Genomic DNA, 20,573 nt, shown 5'->3' with positions numbered 1-20,573 from the left:
CTGCAAAAAGCTGTTGCAGCCATTTCTCTTCCTTCCTTCAGGAAAAAAAAACAAACTGATCATCAGCTGTGCAATCTGCTTAGTTTAGTTCATGTGGAACATTTATGTGGTCCTGCTTTCACTATGCATTCATATAAATTGCAAATGATAAAACAATAAATGTGGTGATTTTGTTTTACCATTTGTAGTGTCTACGGTCATTAAGTTGCTAATTAGCTGAAAGAATCTAAGCGCTTCCTCTCTCTTAAGTAACACAAACATGTTGAACAGGCTTCCTGATGCAGTCATGTATAATAATCTCATTACTTTCTGCTGAGTGCAGTTAGAAATAATGCATCTTAACATGTTCATAACATCTAAATTATTCAAATTTCTCTGTGTCTAAGTGTTTATATGTGTGTGTGTTTGCGTGTTAGGTTTGTACGAGTGTTTGCCTTTAGGGTACACATATGTCTTAGATAAGTTGAAAATCATCACATCCTCTCCACTTACTAATATAGCATATGCACATGCGTGCCATGATACACAATATTAAAAATAGGAAAATCATTCCTTTTCAAATAACTAGCACGCAGCAATGAAAAAAATCACTCTGAACATACATGTGCTACATTACAAAGCAGGTCTGAAGCAGAAATACAACGTAATTTTTTACATAATAATCCACTATCACTATCTACTGTGTTGTGCTGAAAATAAACAGGTTAAAAAGTTTAATAATGGGTGAAAGACCATTAACAACACATAACACATAAGGAAAGTATTGGTCATATCAACACCAAAGACTTTTTCTGCATATGTTTGTAATATTTTCTGATTCAGTACTCAGTCAAGGCTAAAAACCAACACTAACCAGGCTTTTTCCCTATATATGGCAGGGCCACCTTTTATGTTGCTATGAGCACCAATTTGCAGAGGACTGTATTAAAAGTGTATTGTATTGCACATCACATAAATCCTGCTTTGATCAAAAAGTCACCTATGTAATAGTGCTGCCTTTCTCTTTTTTTTTGGACATGTAGTTTGAATTTCTAAAACGAGTGAATATTAATGGGTTTGCGAGACCAAAAACTGTCCTTCCATTGTTGCTGCAAGACAAATAATTTTCATTGTTTTCAACAGCCAGTACCTCTGTTACATAAAACTGTGTAGATTTTTAGTTCAACATTATGTATCATGCAATGATATCTTTCCTTCTCAGTATGTAGGCTGTAACTATTCCTGAAACTCCCTCAAGCGAAAGAAAGCTAACTCACACAGACAAAGAAACACTTTTTTACAGTCTGTGCTATATAAGCCCCATGTATCTGTATATATGTATGGATGAGTTCCAGGCTGTGACCAGCAGACCCAGAGTTGGACAGCCTGACATCCCATGAGGTGCCTCTGTTTCCCTTCTATTCATTCTTCCATCACAAGCAAAGTCTCCAGTGCTGCAGGATTTTACACTAATACATGCTCATTGATTTATAATTCACAGTCAGCATGCTGGCATCCAAGCCTAGGAATTACACATGTTGACAAAAGCAGTGGCACTTGGAAGTAAAGGTCAGTGTTTAAATTTGGAGGTTTAATTCCCGGCTTATCAAACAGCAGTCCTTGTTATATCTAATGTGACAGGCAAGCTGAATTCCCTCTACGTGTGCCGAGCATTTCTCAGGACGTGTGCATTTAATCTCTGTCATGCACTGCACACATTATAAGTGTGGCAGGGACGAGTTTGCTGTTGTGGAGCTGTCATCTACAATTTTATTCACAAAGGCATGTGATGTCATTTATATCCCATAGCTTGTTTGAACAAGGACCCATTTATGATTCAGCTAGCATGTGACATTTACTGGAGACCTTTATACAGTGTGACTTACGGTACTGTAAGTGTATACATACGTATATTTTCAGTATAAAATTACAAAGTCCCCAAACCATGGCAGTGCTGGATAGTCCATCATATTCTGCCTACAGAGTTGCACAGATACATGTGTTTTTTCATGACAATGTGGCGTTCTGTTATACTGTCTCAAAATGTCTGTCTCGGTTGTTCTTTCTAACTTCATGTCCCTACCTAAAATACAAATTAAAGTAAACTCCTAAATTTGAACCTTCTGCCCATTTATTTTATTGTTTACATGAAGGTATAAATTTAAAAAAAAAAAAAAAAAAGACAATTTCTAAATGCATGTAAAAATCTTGGGTCATGACACACAGAATTTCTTTCCTACACACAGATATCAGAGTGAAGGGACTTCTTCAATCCGATAAATCAGTATGCAGATAAACCCCATGGCAACCAGGCAGTGCGTACACAGAGATTGTGTCTGTGTATGATCTGTCAGGACGGATCAGAAATGTAAGTAAAAATAAACATTCTGTTTGGCTTCAATTTCACACCGATGGGATGGTTGTTGAGACTTCAGTCTCTTAAAAAAATGCAAAATACATACAGTGAATTCTATAGTGGTTATGGGTACATTAACAAGTGCATAACGACAAAGCTTATAAATACCTAATTAAGTGGCAATCTGAATGGGCACAAATGTCATAAGGCCTTGCTAAAAATGTTGGTAATGTTATAAATTATTAAAGCAGCAATTACTAGTTCTAAAGAACAAAAATCAATCAGCAGCTAATTGCATTTTTAGTCAATATTATTATTATGATGTTAGTTAAATCTCTGCTACAGTCTATGCACTGCACACTGATAATCCTTCCAAATGTTACTTTCTCTATCCAGTAACTATGCATAAGCCAACCAACATAGTCTCGCACACACAATAGTCTACATTTGCTCCAGACACATAACTGAATCATCAGACAGCATCCCTCTGTAACCAAAAGGCAAACAAGAGTGAGACCACAGCAGGGAAAAGATTATGTGCTGCCATCAGAACCTCCATCACCTCCCTGAAACACTTTGAAATTTCTAGGGTTTCCACTTGACAGTCAAACCTCTGGTAACACACTGAGTTGGCTGGGGAGAGGAAAGAAGGGAGCTAGAGTGATAAAAAGGAAGAGGAAGACTGGCTGGGAGTGACTATCTATTCAGTATGCTCCCAGCCCAAGAGCAACAGCACGACAAAGGTCCTAATGAGTCTCTCGCCTAACTAACAGCTATCTGAGATTCTACAAATATAAGAAAGAAACATGCAATATAAATTAAAAAGGAAACATTGAATCACAGCACATCCTCCCAATTTATTTTCAGTTTATGTAACAGCCTAAAATAGAGCAGGAGGTGACTGCAGTCTATGGGAGTTCAGGAGTAATGCTGTTATGAATTTGGGTTGGTTGCACTTACTGGATAGCAGCCAACAGTCACTATCTTAATAGAACAGTGCAGGTATAATAGGAGTTTTTTGTGCTTGTGCAGGAATTAATCTTATGTCATGTTTTTTTTTTTTTTTTTCCACTTACAGCAATAGAATAGTCAATATTGACATTTAGGCTATGACACCTAATATAAACAAGGCCATAATCTACTGAAATGAAAAACTACTATTTTAGACACATTATCTCCTTTCTGGATTCCTTTTACTTTACTTTATTCTCAGCACTTCTCGCACAGTAACTGCATGTTCAGAAATGAAATGCATTGCTTTCAATGAGGAACCCTCATCCACAAGGCCTTGCACAACAATCTGTGATACTGCAACAGCTGGAGACAAGCCACTTCAGTCTCAAAAATAAGAAAATAAATAAATAAATCATGTTTCCTGCTTTTAGCCAGATTGTGAGGTGTGTAGGCATTTTGCTCTTCCCAATGGACTCCTTAAAGGATAAGCAACTAACAAACACCCAAGATATTCTTTGGTCTGTACCTGCTGTAAGCCCAAAGGAGACTAGGATCAGCGACCTGCACTGACAAGAGCTAGCCCAGTGTCCTGCTGAGAGCCTTTCATAGTCTGGCAGAAGCACAGTTATGGAAGCTTGTCCAGTGTAAGAGACACAAGTGCTGTTGGAGAGTCTATAGTTCCCCCAGAGGCTGAGGAAGTATCCGTGTACTGACATTTCCACAACTGCTACAATGAAAAGACTGCAATCCTAGATATCCCAATCTACCTGTGAAGCATTACTGGGGATATTGTACTGTATGTAATGGCCAAACCTTCCTGAGATAAAGCCTGGTTGTTCACAGCTCAAGAATACAATTTAGTCTGCTGTCTCCTGTCGTTTTGAAAGATCTTTTCCCTCGACATTTTTTGTTAAAGCAACAAGTGAGTGAAGTTAGGTCTTGTTAAATCTATGCACATACTTATGCTTTAACATGAATCTTGGATTAACTGAATTTCACATGTTTTACCGAAGCGCACAAGATTAAAGTGCAAGGGCTAAAAATAAAATGTTTGTGTTACTTTGATAATCAACCCATGACCTGCTCTGCTAATACCTATTATTTAATGAGGCTATAAATCAGGCTTAAAACAATGTACGCAACGCAGAGATGAATATGTAAGTGGCTCTTTCACCTTGATAAAAGAAACACAGCATTTCTGTAGAAGAGCAAAGCAGTCAATACTCTAAATACCTTATTTCATAGCTGAAAACTGAGGGCGCAAGGAAAGGATGAAGGTGACAAAGTCGCCGTAAGGACATCGTAAAGTGGCTGATGGAAGCAAAACACAAAATGGATGGCTCCAACATTTGCCTTGCTAAAAAAGAACCAGTATCAATCTTTCCCTGCTATTAGGATATAGACAGGTTATTCTACTCTGTGAATATTTAATGATTCTTAATTAGTTTTAAAAAATGATACTGGTCAGTAATGGCACACGAGTGTCTTGGCTGTTGTGTTTGCACGTTTCTAGCTTCAATGACTTAAGTAGTAGGTGCACTGCACAAGGACACATTGTCTCTTTACTTTTACCAAACGGCCAGTTATGCCGGTTGCCAATAATGTTATGGTTATTGCATGTGACATTTGAATTGTTTGACTGTACTGTTTATGCAAAAGCTCTACAAATGATCTGGATGTCAACATAACAGACATACATATAACCTGATGTTACAAAGCTATGAAGGCAATCTCTTGCACTGGTTTAACAATGTCTACTGTCACAAGAACATAATCTTTTTTAAAAGTGGCACATTAATGATGGGTTTTTTGTGTTTTGAGAAAAAATTTAGCTTTTATTCATAACGAATGCGTGATTTATCATGTGAATTAATTCAGATTTAGAGCAGCTGGGCTCATACTAGCAATAAGAGTGTCTTGTCTCTCCCAGAAACATAACCAAGGAAGCAAAAACAGCAGTGTGTATGATTGTGCTCTGCACGTTTGATAAGTTTAGAGGAAGACTTGTGTCGAGAGATAAATCAAAGTAAAGTTCAGATAAAGGCTGTAATAAAAGGTCTCTTCATTTAAGCTGCAGACAAGGTTTGACATTGTTTGATCTGTGTTTTTCAGGGGAATAGCCCAAAAGATTTTTTTCCTCATTCTTTGTTCTATCTCAACTGCCACATGATGCGACATCCTCTGCCCCCTATTCTTAGCCAGCTATACCACCCCTGACCCTTGCTAATGCTCTTGTCGACACACACAAAAAGGGACTTTCCAAAGGTGGTAAGACACATATTGCCCTCGGCAGCTTGCCCAGGAAGGTCATACTTCAAAGTGACACAGACAGCAAGGTCACTGTCAGTGGAAGCTGTTCGCAGATCAGTTCCCTTGCCCTAGTCTGCCACTTCCTAGTTACTGTATCCCAAAAGGGCTATAGTGCCACCAGCAGTCACTTAGCACATCACATCCTCAAAAGGACACATATGCCAAGCATTTCTCTTTTGTACATAAAAGAAACTTTAGCTATGCTTTCTGTTTTACTTCAGTCTAAGTTACTTTTAGTGATATGTCTTCAAATATTAATGCAAATTCATAAAAAGAGCCACACAGCACAATATGCAAAACAAACAGCATGGCCTTATTGTCAAACACTTGCTCAACACACCTGGCCAATGCTTTTTATCACATAATTTTTCATAGGATAATGATTGCAGTAATTGCCCTGTTTATCCAAAGGTCTCCCCCCAGTGACTTTTAAGAACTGACTGCAATTCTATATAAACAAATAACTAGATTTCACTTAACATGTTTTTTCTCTGTGAAGCACATTCTATTAAAATAGAATTATTTCCTCCTCCTTTTAGCAGCAGTCAACTATGATGAGTAAGCATATTCCATAAATGACCCAGCTGTTCGAGCATATTGTGTTTCGCCTCATCAGGGATTCAAAGGGGCTGACAACAGATCAGCCGCATCCAGTTCATGGCTTGGTCTCCAGCTGACCAGACCTCCATATAAAATAAGGTCTTCTGTTTGCCTCAGCCAGCTGGTGGAGTATGTGCTACAGATGTGTGGCTCATGATAGCTAGCATGAGTATGTTAATGCCTTTCTATGTGACAGCAACAATTAAAGACATACTAGCACGTATTGTGACAGTATGCGGTGAAGCCACATGGTAATGTTGCATATATCTACAAAAAAAAAAAACATTACTCCTAATTTTATACAGACATGAGTAAAAAAATAATTCTATGAATGTATTAGTTATCTAACAATCAACTAATCTAAAAGTACTTACAAAGAGAAGTCGTGTTTCATACGTCTATGAGACTCTTTAATTGACTGAGTTTGAATCTGATATTTACAGAGTACATATTCCCAACAGTATCCAAAGGTCATAGAAGGAAAAAAAAAACGTAAATTTGAAACCCAGTGTTTCAGTCTGTGATCATTGATTTTTCTTCCATGTCCTTAATGGACAAGCTAAAAATACGCTGCTTCTGGGTACAAGTCTTGGTTTTGAAGGAACTCACTATACAACTGTTCTTGAGCAGAGAATTAAGAATTCAATGAGTATTTTTTTTTTTTTTTTTTAAAAACACAATTACAAATTATACAAACTATTCCTAAAATCTGTGTTTTATATGTGAGATTGAGCTCCTTACAGGCTGAACCTGACACATTTTAGGACTGCAGTGAAAAGATGCGACTGCATTGCAGCTCATCTTAAAACTCGAGAACAAATTCTATATGATGTCACTCTCAGCTACCATTTTCTGATGGTTTAAATGTAAATTATATTGAATATGTTTGTACAAAGATAAGTCATTTCTCAAAAAGGTAACATATAATACAACACTTGCAAATCATGACAAACCTTTCCTTCAATAAAGGTTAAGTTTGGACGACCCCCACGAACACTTTGTCTTTCTGCAGTTCTGTCTCCTTTGTTTCAATAACAGAGATAATTTGATGAATCACTAGCATGAGAGAAAAACTGATTTTAGTTTAAGCTTGGTGCAGTGGATATTTCACAGCTGATGCTTCATCTTTACTTTCTTTTGGTTTCTATATGCTGTGACATGACGTATCACATCATGAGGGAATATTTAGCTAAATTAAAGCTATAAAAATGAATGATGTTCATTGAATACTGATATTTTTGAACCCTCAATAGACAATGTCAAGTCTCATGGTAGTAAGGGCAGTACAAAAATTTGACATGTACATATTAAGTCTCTTTTTCTAATTTTACAATATGATACAACATGGCTGACAGTTTACCGATGCCAAACCAAAAAAGCATCTGTGATTGCAAATGATTTATTATATCTGGAAGCAGGTGTGTCAGATTTCACCTGCCTACTGGCATGCATGCATACTGATATAAACATTGTTTCTGTAAGTAATGAATGAAAATCCAACCATGTTTGCCATCAAAGCTGTTTTCTCATATTTCTGTGCCTTGTGAGCATGCAGTCAATGGCAGTAGACAATCATGAGGTAAAAGAGGGCTCCTTCCCTCTATTCCGTCCAGCCAGTGATTCAGAGGATGCAAAATATCACTGAAAATGGAGGGCCTTGCCTTCAACTCCTTTGCTCACGTCAGAAATGGGAGAAAAACAGACTGCAGTGTCTAGCTTCTTTAACACTGAGGGAAGGGAATTATAGATTCATCCTCTCACCTGAGCATACGTATGCACATATACCCTACTTTATTATATAAAGAGATGCATATAAGCACACGCACACACGGACTCACACACAGTTTAGCACATAAACAGTGCCTAAACCAAATCATTTACCAAATCCAAAGGGCTGAAAGAGGCAAACACAGCATTGCTTATTCAGAGTTAAAGGAAACACATGAAGAGCAAAGCCAGTCTTAGTGCTTTCCTTTAACCATGCTACTCCATATCAGAGGGAATGCGTCAGCCCTACCATGGTTAACACTCAATAAAACATCAAAAGGGATGAAGCGCAGAGCTCTGGACAAATATACACCCACGCAGATACCAGATACACTCAGAAACTCCCTTTCATTCGTGCACCCTCTCTTACACACCTATGTACACACTAGTATGCATATTTAGTGTTGACGTAGCTCATTGGATTGAATGAATAGAGCAGACAGGACAGACAACAGGGTTGCATCTCTTTCAAAAGGAAGCAAAGACACACTATGCCTTTTGAATGCCAAATGTGAGTTCAACAGAACATTTACGCACAACAGCTTCTTGCAATCAAGCTATATATTCAAGGGAACAATTGGTGATTTGAGCCAACATAGCCAGTCAATGTCAGATGCACAGGAGCTGTCATCAACTTCCCATCAGGCTCCACTTCCCCCCAGTGGATGTTTTGAAAGAGAAGAGACACTTCTTTTTAAATTTTTATATCCAGAGGCAAAGGCATTTAATGGTCAGTGTTTTGCATGTTACATGAGGAGGTGGCATTATAATCAGCTGCCCAGTCAAAGCCCAAAAACTGGGCTTTGACAGCCTGGACAGCCTATTCATTATTCAATTATTTTAAATATTTCAGGGGACCGACAGGATGCTCATGCAATAAATATTTCAACCATTTCCTTACAAAAGAAGGTAGCCTTGCACTTGTCTGGTATTGATCAAGAGGGCAGCAGATTCACTCCAGAAAAGAACACAATAGTATACCTATATCTATTTTGTCTGTTAGTCTGTACACTGTCTACAAGAAGAGTCTTAATTTCTATTTGAAAAGAAACTTGCAAGTGACAGACGTAAAGAAAAAAGATTAGCTTCCTCTTAAGAGAGGAGGAGTAGGAAAAAAAACAGTGATAAAAGGAACCTAGGAAGACATGCATTGCTGGACTAGAACTGAACAGACAAACATGTATACATACATACATAAAAACTGAAGGTGAAGGTATAATGTAGGGCATCCATGATAGTGTAATACTGACACAATCAGTTCTCTGTGAGCAGAGATAAAAGGGACAAGTCAGCTTTTGAAATGCAGAGGTGCTCTCCATTATGAATAAAATGTGGCTACTGTACAAAAGTAATTCCCTGCTCACCGATACTAGCTGTTGCAAAGACGAGGACAAACAACCACCGCAATTATGCCTCCTTCCACTAGCAGCCTCCCCTGGCGATAACCACTATGTACCCAGGAAGCAAAAGATGAATTGCTTTGCAGACAGGCATCTCCCGTCTCAGCAAACACATACGCACAAGTATGCAGATACACATATACATTTTTTCCTCTGCAGAGGGGAGTAGGCTTTCAACAGTCATCAAAAAAGCAATCATGTTCTCTGTACACTGCAGCACTTGTCATTGTATCCTCAAGACATGTTTCCCAACTTTGCACTTTCTGTAAAACTGATTAAATGCAGTCTAGGATAAGACTCACCTTTTCCATATCCCCTTCTCTCTCTCACTTCACTGTATCTTTCGTGCTGAGCTTTTTGGCTCCCTCATCTGCCCTTCTCTCAAAAACCTGGAAGGTGCTATTAATGTAAAAGAAGCCGTGGATGTTTCCTTACCTTGAAATACCATCCAGTACCCTATAGTCCTCAAGAAAGCTGTCACGAGACAAGCTTGGTGCTGCTCCACAACAAAGAAAAAAGGCAAAAATCCTTCAAGTCTCTCAGAACAGAACCGAATTCAAAGCCTTTTCTGATTAGAACTTACTTTTTGTGAACAGGATGTCCTTCACTGAATTTGTACATAATCCGATCTCCTTTACTTTCCTGGTTCAGGACAATTTCTTTTGGGTTGCTTCCTCCTGATATTCCACCTCAGCACAGGGAAATAATGTCATGTATTCTACTAGAAAATGCGTGTGAGAGACTGAGCGCAAGAGAGAAAGAGACACTGTAGGATCTCTTCTGGTGCGCACTACCAGCTCCACTGCAACTGAATCCGGCCGGTCTTCACAGCTCTCCTCGTGCCTTCAGGAATGAAAATCCGTTGTTCACCCCCACAACAAGGGGAGTGTGTCCCCCCGGATGGAAACTTTCACACACCTCGACCAAAGCTGTAAGAGGTGATAGTGGATGCCAGTCAGCCCTGATTATGTGTTACTGTCCTCGATATCCTCCTTCATCAGAGGATTTCTCCTCTTTTTCTTCTCCAGTTTGCGTGTTATGTAGTTCTCTCCTCTCCTCTCCGGAATAGGGTCTCACAGAATGGATGCTGAGAAAGCAGCGGAATGAGGCGAGCCGCCCGCTCTGCCGCTCTCTCTCTCTCGCCTTCACCCTCCCTCGTACATGCACCCTCCCCGCCTCTCATTGCACCTCCCCACCCTTTCCTTCTCTCTCTCCTCCTCTCCTTCCCTTTATACACACACTGAGATATGCACTTCTCTAGCTCTGGCTTTTGACAATTACTGCTGAGCCACTTCCAGCCATGTCAGACAGAAAGGTTCACCGCCCATACTCCTCGGAGAGACAAATAATGCTTGATAAATATGTAAAATTAAATAGATATGAAGAGAAGGAGCAGCAGCATGGAAAAGAGCACTGAGCCAAGAGGCAATCTAATCTCCTTTCTTCATCCACGTAACCTGATTACTAAATATCCCCGGAGCTAACACCGTTTTGCACCCCTGTTTTTGTCATAACTGTTTTTTTGCTGTTTAGTAGAGTCGGTTCAATAGTTGATGCTGGCCAACTGTCAAGAGTGACTGAAGAGGAAGACGAAAATAGAAAGCAAGAGAGCAGCACACTGCATGGAAACAAGGACAATACATGTGCAGTAGCAGCTGTACAATTATATAATTAGCCACCCAAACAAATTGCCACAAATTCTGCTATTATTGTGTGTACATACACAGTGATTACAAGATGAGTGATAAAGCGCGATGACAAATAATGTAAAGGACAAAGGCAATAAAATAAAATCCAGAAATGTTTCTGGAAAAGCCTCCCACACAAACAGAATCTTGCTTCTGCACATATAATTACCGATACACAATTCATGGAATACTCAATTTGTCATATGCTGCAAGAACGGCATGTCAACAATACATACCGCCTTCACGCAACTACTATGAATAACTAGCATTGGTGAAGCCAGGCAATTATCTTGCTAAGCCTGGACTTCACGCTCCAAGTGCGGTTGCTTGTTTTCTGTTTAATGCTACATTTAAACCTCTCACACGTTCATCAATTAGGTTCCTCTGCAGCATGACAACTTAACCTCCCAGTCATGTATAAGTGTAATAGGATACACAGAGTATACGGATTACATATTGGTTCCACTCTCACTTGGTCATGATAAGAGGATCGCGACCTTGATATTATCAAGGCAAGGTCGCATCTCATCAACACCTTGTCACTGAAGCTATGAGCCAAATGTTACAGTGCTTTTGGCACAGTCACTTGCCTATTGTATTGCATCCATCACATACGTCTTCCCTGGGGAGTCATGTCAACAATGTCATTTCTTTTCTCTTTTTTTTCCAGACAAAAAAAAGGACAGCTTTGGATCTAAATAAACCGTCTCACACCAGGGGATTGTACAAGAAGTCTTTTCTTTCAGTGTTTCCTTAAGTTCTACTGTATAAATGATGATGCACATCACTGGAAAATGATCCGCGTCTACATTGACATTACATCACACTTTCTCCCAGAGTGACACGTATTTGTTAATTTACCTTCTTCTATCTGAGGACGTATGTCATTCCCCTCCTTCCCCCATGCTTTCCGCCTACTTCTACAATGCCTTATCTCAAACAAACAAATATTTTCTAAAAAGCAAAAACAAATTCATAAAAAAAATGTGTGGTTTAATCATGGTAGTTGTACTAAGCTTCTTCTTTGTGCAAAAGAAGATAAATTAGCATTATTAAGCCCATTATGGGTTAATACATCAACTACATATAGCCTGTGACTAGTCAAGACTTCGAAAATGTTGATGAAAGTTGTTTTTGTATTCAAACCTCTGTCAGAACAATACCATGTATTGAATGGACTTTAAAAAAAAACACTTTAGGTCCCTCAACGAAGTTCCCCTAATTCTTTCCATTCCCATTTCATTAATAGACTGTAATTGTCTAAAGTTCTACAAAGCCTTTAAAATGGCTTTACCTTTCCTATTGTCAGACATACAGATGAGACTTAAGTATGTCCATTAAAATTTAAGTCAATTTGCCAGAAAGGAAGGCAATTTGAAAATTACTGAAAATATGTCATATTAATGGAAACTTGGGAATAATCAAACCGTTTAAATATTTTAACGTACAAAACATTAAATGAAGAAGAAAGATGTATGATCCCACACATTTTCTAAGGCAGTAACTAAATTTAAGGGAGTTTGAGGGACTGACCATGTTAACTCAGGCCAAAAGGAATTACGCCATCAGAAGATCAATACACCAAGCTTTGGTCACTGGGAAATAGAAAAGCAGCACAGCTGCAGAACTTGCTAAATGAAGAATGCAAGACTCCAATCAGCAAACATACTGTCAAAAGAACACTGTGTATTAGTGGTCTCTGAGCACTTCTCAGGAAAAGAAACAGGGCTAAATGCTTGCGGTGAGCTAAGACATAACAGGATTTCACACTGGTTGCTTGGAAAAAGCTCCTATTATTACTGATGAATCCAAGTTCAAAATTTGTGGCAACACAAAAAGAGAAACAATACTGCAGTGAATGATGGTGAGAATATTCCTGTCTGACGATGTTTTGGACACCTGCACCAACTCAGTTACACCCTGACCAAAGAGAATTACCACTCCATTCTTCAAAGACAGGCCATTCCTTCTTGATGGCATATTTGCAGAGAATGAGTCATAATGCAGCCGGATAATGAGCCCAAACACACCTCAAAGCTTTGCAAGAACTACTTGAAGACCAAGGACTACTTACTGTCATGGAATTCCCTCCACAGTCTCCTGACCTCCACCCCATTTAACATTTATGGAGGCACTCGAAGACTGAGAAAGCCGAGCATTCCCGACATCACAAGAAGCTCTTTGGAACATTGTCACGTCGTGCAGGGATATGCTGGGACACACTTGCAAGCAGCTTGAGTGCTGATGTTGTTACAGCAAAAGGGGGGTACACGCGAAATACAAAAAGTTCTGAAATTCAGGGAAGTTTTTTTTTTTTTTTTTAAAAACAGATCTAACTTTAAACTTTAAAGAGTAGCTGGTTTTTTTTTTTATAGCTGCTAGATGTGGCTGAAACTGTCAAGTGGTCAACTTAAGAAATGCAATGACTGCTCTAAAACGGACAGCAGCATTCAAAGTTCTTTAGTAGTGTTTACTGCAAAAGTCAAGTATCTATACTAAAATACTCCCTTACATACCGTCCTTCTTTACTCTCTCTTGCTCCCTCTCTGTGGTACAGCTTGCAGATAAATCTGGGTAAGCCCTCTGGCTTAGGTACCATCACGGACCTTCCTGAATCTCATTATTGAAGAAGCACACTCTCCAACCAGCATGTCCACAGTTCAGACCAGTGTTCCAAACAGCTAGCAACAACCCATTTCCATCTGATTTGTCATTTCCCCTTGGCATTTTTGTTTAAATTTCTCAAAAAGGCAATAAATTGATATAACTGAAGTCTTCGAGTGTTTAAATCTGTGGATGTTCTCAGTCATCCAGGTCATGATAAGTCTCAAGCAAGCATAAGTTAGAGAGAGGGGTAAAAGAAGCCATTCATGTCAAACTAGAACGGCCATCTTTGAACAGAGGAGGGGGCCTCAGACACCACTTGTCTCCCACTTACAACGCCCTCCCAAGGAGGTGCAGCCATCTGTCCCACTTGCAGTCAGGTGACCCCCAACCACCCTCCTAGAGGGCTGGGAGGGGTAACGACCGCCCATCAAAGGCTAACGACTCACATTAACACCTAACGAGTCTGTTGGTTTCGGGTCTTTGTCCACTTGTTTTTGCCACCACCCTCCTGGTGGATAAATATCTGGTACTCCCCACCAGGCTTTCAGAACTGAAGAAGCCTCTTGGATGAGAGGTGAAACGTTTTCGACTCACACGAGGTTAGTCCAGTTGCCATAACTTATGCTTGCTTGATGAAAATCCGTTGTTCACCCCCACAACAAGGGGAGTGTGTCCCCCCAGATGGAAACTTTCACACACCTCGACCAAAGCTGTAAGAGGTGATAGTGGATGCCAGTCAGCCCTGATTATGTGTTACTGTCCTCGATATCCTCCTTCATCAGAGGATTTCTCCTCTTTTTCTTCTCCAGTTTGCGTGTTATGTAGTTCTCTCCTCTCCTCTCCGGAATAGGGTCTCACAGAATGGATGCTGAGAAAGCAGCGGAATGAGGCGAGCCGCCCGCTCTGCCGCTCTCTCTCTCTCTCTCTCTCTCGCCTTCACCCTCCCTCGTACATGCACCCTCCCCGCCTCTCATTGCACCTCCCCACCCTTTCCTTCTCTCTCTCCTCCTCTCCTTCCCTTTATACACACACTGAGATATGCACTTCTCTAGCTCTGGCTTTTGACAATTACTGCTGAGCCACTTCCAGCCATGTCAGACAGAAAGGTTCACCGCCCATACTCCTCGGAGAGACAAATAATGCTTGATAAATATGTAAAATTAAATAGATATGAAGAGAAGGAGCAGCAGCATGGAAAAGAGCACTGAGCCAAGAGGCAATCTAATCTCCTTTCTTCATCCACGTAACCTGATTACTAAATATCCCCGGAGCTAACACCGTTTTGCACCCCTGTTTTTGTCATAACTGTTTTTTTGCTGTTTAGTAGAGTCGGTTCAATAGTTGATGCTGGCCAACTGTCAAGAGTGACTGAAGAGGAAGACGAAAATAGAAAGCAAGAGAGCAGCACACTGCATGGAAACAAGGACAATACATGTGCAGTAGCAGCTGTACAATTATATAATTAGCCACCTAAACAAATTGCCACAAATTCTGCTATTATTGTGTGTACATACACAGTGATTACAAGATGAGTGATAAAGCGCGATGACAAATAATGTAAAGGACAAAGGCAATAAAATAAAATCCAGAAATGTTTCTGGAAAAGCCTCCCACACAAACAGAATCTTGCTTCTGCACATATAATTACCGATACACAATTCATGGAATACTCAATTTGTCATATGCTGAAGAACGGCATGTCAACAATACATACCGCCTTCACGCAACTACTATGAATAACTAGCATTGGTGAAGCCAGGCAATTATCTTGCTAAGCCTGGACTTCACGCTCCAAGTGCGGTTGCTTGTTTTCTGTTTAATGCTACATTTAAACCCCTCACACGTTCATCAATTAGGTTCCTCTGCAGCATGACAACTTAACCTCCCAGTCATGTATAAGTGTAATAGGATACACAGAGTATACGGATTACGTATTGGTTCCACTCTCACTTGGTCATGATAAGAGGATCGCGACCTTGATATTATCAAGGCAAGGTCGCATCTCATCAACACCTTGTCACTGAAGCTATGAGCCAAATGTTACAGTGCTTTTGGCACAGTCACTTGCCTATTGTATTGCATCCATCACATACGTCTTCCCTGGGGAGTCATGTCAACAATGTCATTTCTTTTCTCTTTTTTTTCCAAACCAAAAAAAAGGACAGCTTTGGATCTAAATAAACTGTCTCACACCAGGGGATCGTACAAGAAGTCTTTTCTTTCAGTGTTTCCTTAAGTTCTACTGTATAAATGATGATGCACATCACTGGAAAATGATCCGCGTCTACATTGACATTACATCACACTTTCTCCCAGAGTGACACGTATTTGTTAATTTACCTTCTTCTATCTGAGGAGGTATGTCATTCCCCTCCTTCCCCCATGCTTTCTGCCTACTTCTACAATGCCTTATCTAAAACAAACAAATATTTTTTAAAAAGCAAAAACAAATTCATAAAAAAAATGTGTGGTTTAATCATGGTAGTTGTACTAAGCTTCTTCTTTGTGCAAAAGAAGATAAATTAGCATTATTAAGCCCATTATGGGTTAATACATCAACTACATATAGCCTGTGACTAGTCAAGACTTCGAAAATGTTGATGAAAGTTGTTTTTGTATTCAAACCTCTGTCAGAACAATACCATGTATTGAATGGACTTTAAAAAAAAACACTTTAGGTCCCTCAACGAAGTTCCCCTAATTCTTTCCATTCCCATTTCATTAATAGACTGTAATTGTCTAAAGTTCTACAAAGCCTTTAAAATGGCTTTACCTTTCCTATTGTCAGACATACAGATGAGACTTAAGTATGTCCATTAAAATTTAAGTCAATTTGCCAGAAAGGAAGGCAATTTGAAAATTACTGAAAATATGTCATATTAATGGAAACTTGGGAATAATCAAACCGTTTAAATATTTTAACGTACAAAACATTAAATGAAGAAGAAAGATGTATGATCCCACACATTTTCTAAGGCAGTAACTAAACTTAAGGGAGTTTGAGGGACTGACCATGTTAACTCAGGCCAAAAGGAATTACGCCATCAGAAGATCAATACACCAAGCTTTGGTCACTGGGAAATAGAAAAGCAGCACAGCTGCAGAACTTGCTAAATGAAGAATGCAAGACTCCAATCAGCAAACATACTGTCAAAAGAACACTGTGTATTAGTGGTCTCTGAGCACTTCTCAGGAAAAGAAACAGGGCTAAATGCTTGCGGTGAGCTAAGACATAACAGGATTTCACACTGGTTGCTTGGAAAAAGCTCCTATTATTACTGATGAATCCAAGTTCAAAATTTGTGGCAACACAAAAAGAGAAACAATACTGCAGTGAATGATGGTGAGAATATTCCTGTCTGACGATGTTTTGGACACCTGCACCAACTCAGTTACACCCTGACCAAAGAGAATTACCACTCCATTCTTCAAAGACAGGCCATTCCTTCTTGATGGCATATTTGCAGAGAATGAGTCATAATGCAGCCGGATAATGAGCCCAAACACACCTCAAAGCTTTGCAAGAACTACTTGAAGACCAAGGACTACTTACTGTCATGGAATTCCCTCCACAGTCTCCTGACCTCCACCCCATTTAACATTTATGGAGGCACTCGAAGACTGAGAAAGCCGAGCATTCCCGACATCACAAGAAGCTCTTTGGAACATTGTCACGTCGTGCAGGGATATGCTGGGACACACTTGCAAGCAGCTTGAGTGCTGATGTTGTTACAGCAAAAGGGGGGTACACGCGAAATACAAAAAGTTCTGAAATTCAGGGAAGTTTTTTTTTTTTTTTTAAAAACAGATCTAACTTTAAACTTTAAAGAGTAGCTGGTTTTTTTTTTTATAGCTGCTAGATGTGGCTGAAACTGTCAAGTGGTCAACTTAAGAAATGCAATGACTGCTCTAAAACGGACAGCAGCATTCAAAGTTCTTTAGTAGTGTTTACTGCAAAAGTCAAGTATCTATACTAAAATACTCCCTTACATACCGTCCTTCTTTACTCTCTCTTGCTCCCTCTCTGTGGTACAGCTTGCAGATAAATCTGGGTAAGCCCTCTGGCTTAGGTACCATCACGGACCTTCCTGAATCTCATTATTGAAGAAGCACACTCTCCAACCAGCATGTCCACAGTTCAGACCAGTGTTCCAAACAGCTAGCAACAACCCATTTCCATCTGATTTGTCATTTCCCCTTGGCATTTTTGTTTAAATTTCTCAAAAAGGCAATAAATTGATATAACTGAAGTCTTCGAGTGTTTCTCTATTTTACCCTAAATGTAAGCTTAAACATGTTAAATTTAAAAAAAAATTAAAAAACACTAGCAAGAGCAAAATTAGGATCCTAACTCAACCTACAAAGAACACACTGTATAATCCATGATATATCAACAACCAGAATAGCGTTTTGATTGTGTTTTAGTTTCCTAAATTATTTTTTTAATGGCATTATCCATTCAAGTCACCATCACTAAACACAATCAGGATATTGCAGAATCATTCGTTGTGGTGACAGGGTTACCTTCCCTGTTACTGCAATTTACAAATAAAAACAGAGGAACTAAAAGATGGCTTTACACATTTAAGAAGTGTTTTCAGTAATCAGACAGTTTTTCCAGAAACATAAAAGATTAGAGAAAATAAGTTGAGTCTGCTCTGCGGCAGTCTTTTCTCTACCAAACCAAACTACAGGATTCAGCGATGCTGACAAGAGGAGGTGAGCAAATGATCTTGACTCAGAGTCATCTGAAGATATTACCATAATTTGGAACAGCTACATGGTAACATTTATTGTAAATGTAAATCAGCTACATGCTTCTTGGAACAGACTTCACAAATACCCACATGTACCCAACTGTAGCTGGTCCATGGACCCAGCATGTGGCTCTTTAAATTTCAGATATGATGATTTGCAACCACGCATGTCTCCTTTTTGATGACTTGGTTATTGTTCCGTGAAAACCCCAATCTAATCACCTCCTCCTTCCAAAACACACCGACAAAATTATGACCAAAAATAAATAGATAAATTTGAATAAAACACCAGAATGACATAAAGGCTAGTAGAACTTTGCACAGACAGACAGATAGATAGATAGATAGATAGATAGATAGATAGATAGATAGATAGATAGATAGATAGATAGATAGATAGATAGATAGATAGATAGATAGATAGATAGATACTATAAAATGGTGGTGGAAGCATGTGAATAATGTGGAACTGGTTTGTATATGGGCTGTTACTTAATCATATTATGAAACACTGGAACACTTCAGCATATCAATACAGTTTGATGACACCCATCACACACCTTGCAGAAGGCAGTAGATCCAGCAAACCTCTGGAGCCTCCTGATGACTCAATGATGACCATGATGCTCTGCCTTTGGTGTTTCATATTGTAAAAGAGTATCCTTCTTCCAGGTCATCCTTTCTCTGTCTTTCAACAAAAAGAAAAACACACGTGTTAAAAAAAAATCTTCTCTGCAAGCAAGATAAAATTATTGTTAATTCTAATTTATTTTATTCTGTATTTTTGCATGGGCGGGGCCGGTTTAAGATAATCAGAATTAGCTAGAAACTAATTTGCATGTGTGGTACATGTATAGTAAAACAGCATACATAAAACAAGACTATATGTAACAATCAATCAATGTGAGATAATAAATAGAATCAGTAAATACAATAAATAATAGGAGATTATTGGTGGTGACACATCTGTGCTGTGCAAATCTTCAGGCTGGTTTTAAACTGCAAATCTTCTTGAGTCTTTAATGTTATGACCCAGAGAGTAGATTGACTAACTTTTGGCTTTTTGGCATCAGTCATGTAAACTACTATGTCCACTGTCTGTTGTCCACAAGGCTGACAGAAGCATATGCATGTTTGCTGACAGTTCCACATTTTTCTGTGTACTTTATCTTAAAATCCCAACTGCATCAGGACACCGAAGGCCAGGGAAATGTTTTACTTTAGGTCCAGGAGAGACAGCACAGTGCAATGCAGTGTAGCAGCTATGCATGTAATCACACCCAGTGCATCTTCCACAACAAATATGTCATATCAGTGCAACCTGAGTGGACACTTTTTGTTTACTTTACTGGTATAATTGGCCATGTCATATTTAATTCATTAAAATCAAGTCTGTCCAGTTCACATGAACCTAAAACCAAACAAACAAACAAAAACAGCACTTAGTGTAGTACAACTTCTGCCCTCAGCTACTACTCTCGCTCTACTTGCCCTTTTACTTACCCTTTTACCTCCCGACTGTCGCTTCTGTTTACACTCGTTGTTACCAGACACATTGTGCGGAACCGCGAGGTCAAACAAAACGTGACAAAACATCAGAAAACATCTGGAAAGGCGGATATTCCTTTTCTTTTCAATGTTATACTTCTCCATTGTTTGTCAATGTTTGCAGCCCATCGGTCTTCGCTCTCTGCGTTAATTAGCGCCACCTGTTCATGCTGGAAACTGTGTGACGTCATTGGTCGTACACCGGGACGCGCATGCATGAACACGCTCGTTCTCGTGAAATAATAATGAGATACTAAAAATACTCTGACCAAGCGGAAAAAACATGTACGAATTTCTGCAGTTTATACTTTTCAACCACTTTTATTTTAATTTTAAAGGCTAAAAGTCTCTATTCTCACATAAGCTTGAGTTACTAATGTTCAGGAATACAAACAAAACAACAGATTTAATAATAAAGCTACATATTTTACAGATTCTTGCACAAATATAGTTTCAGATTGTGTCACAATTTTCCAAATTGCAAATAATATTCCAACACTGATATCTCCATACATTGCTAAATCTACATAAATAATCACCACCCTGTTGCTTCAGTCTTTGCACAAGTTGGTACTTGGCTATTAACATTATTTTTTTTACACGCTTA

The 20,573-nt window shown here is 39.1% G+C and overlaps 1 protein-coding gene across 5 annotated transcripts in view; it reads right to left on the bottom strand.

Annotated features, from left to right (window-relative positions):
* Positions 1-19,064, bottom strand: part of lingo2 (leucine rich repeat and Ig domain containing 2) — a 210,996-nt gene extending 191,932 nt beyond the window's left edge. For 2 of the 5 annotated variants that reach the window (XM_023285737.3, XM_055016828.1), the window contains exon 1: positions 9,802-10,487. The gene's annotated coding sequence lies outside the window, so the exon portion shown is untranslated. Of the gene's footprint in view, positions 1-9,801; positions 10,488-18,978 lie in introns of those variants that run through there. The other 3 variants (XM_035955273.2, XM_035955274.2, XM_023285738.3) reach the window with 3 other exon arrangements.
* Positions 19,065-20,573: the final 1,509 nt, after the last annotated feature.

The sequence above is a fragment of the Amphiprion ocellaris genome, chromosome 13 (assembly GCF_022539595.1).
Source record: "Amphiprion ocellaris isolate individual 3 ecotype Okinawa chromosome 13, ASM2253959v1, whole genome shotgun sequence".
NCBI lineage: Eukaryota > Metazoa > Chordata > Actinopteri > Pomacentridae > Amphiprion > Amphiprion ocellaris.
This window is presented reverse-complemented; position numbering and strand designations above follow the sequence as displayed.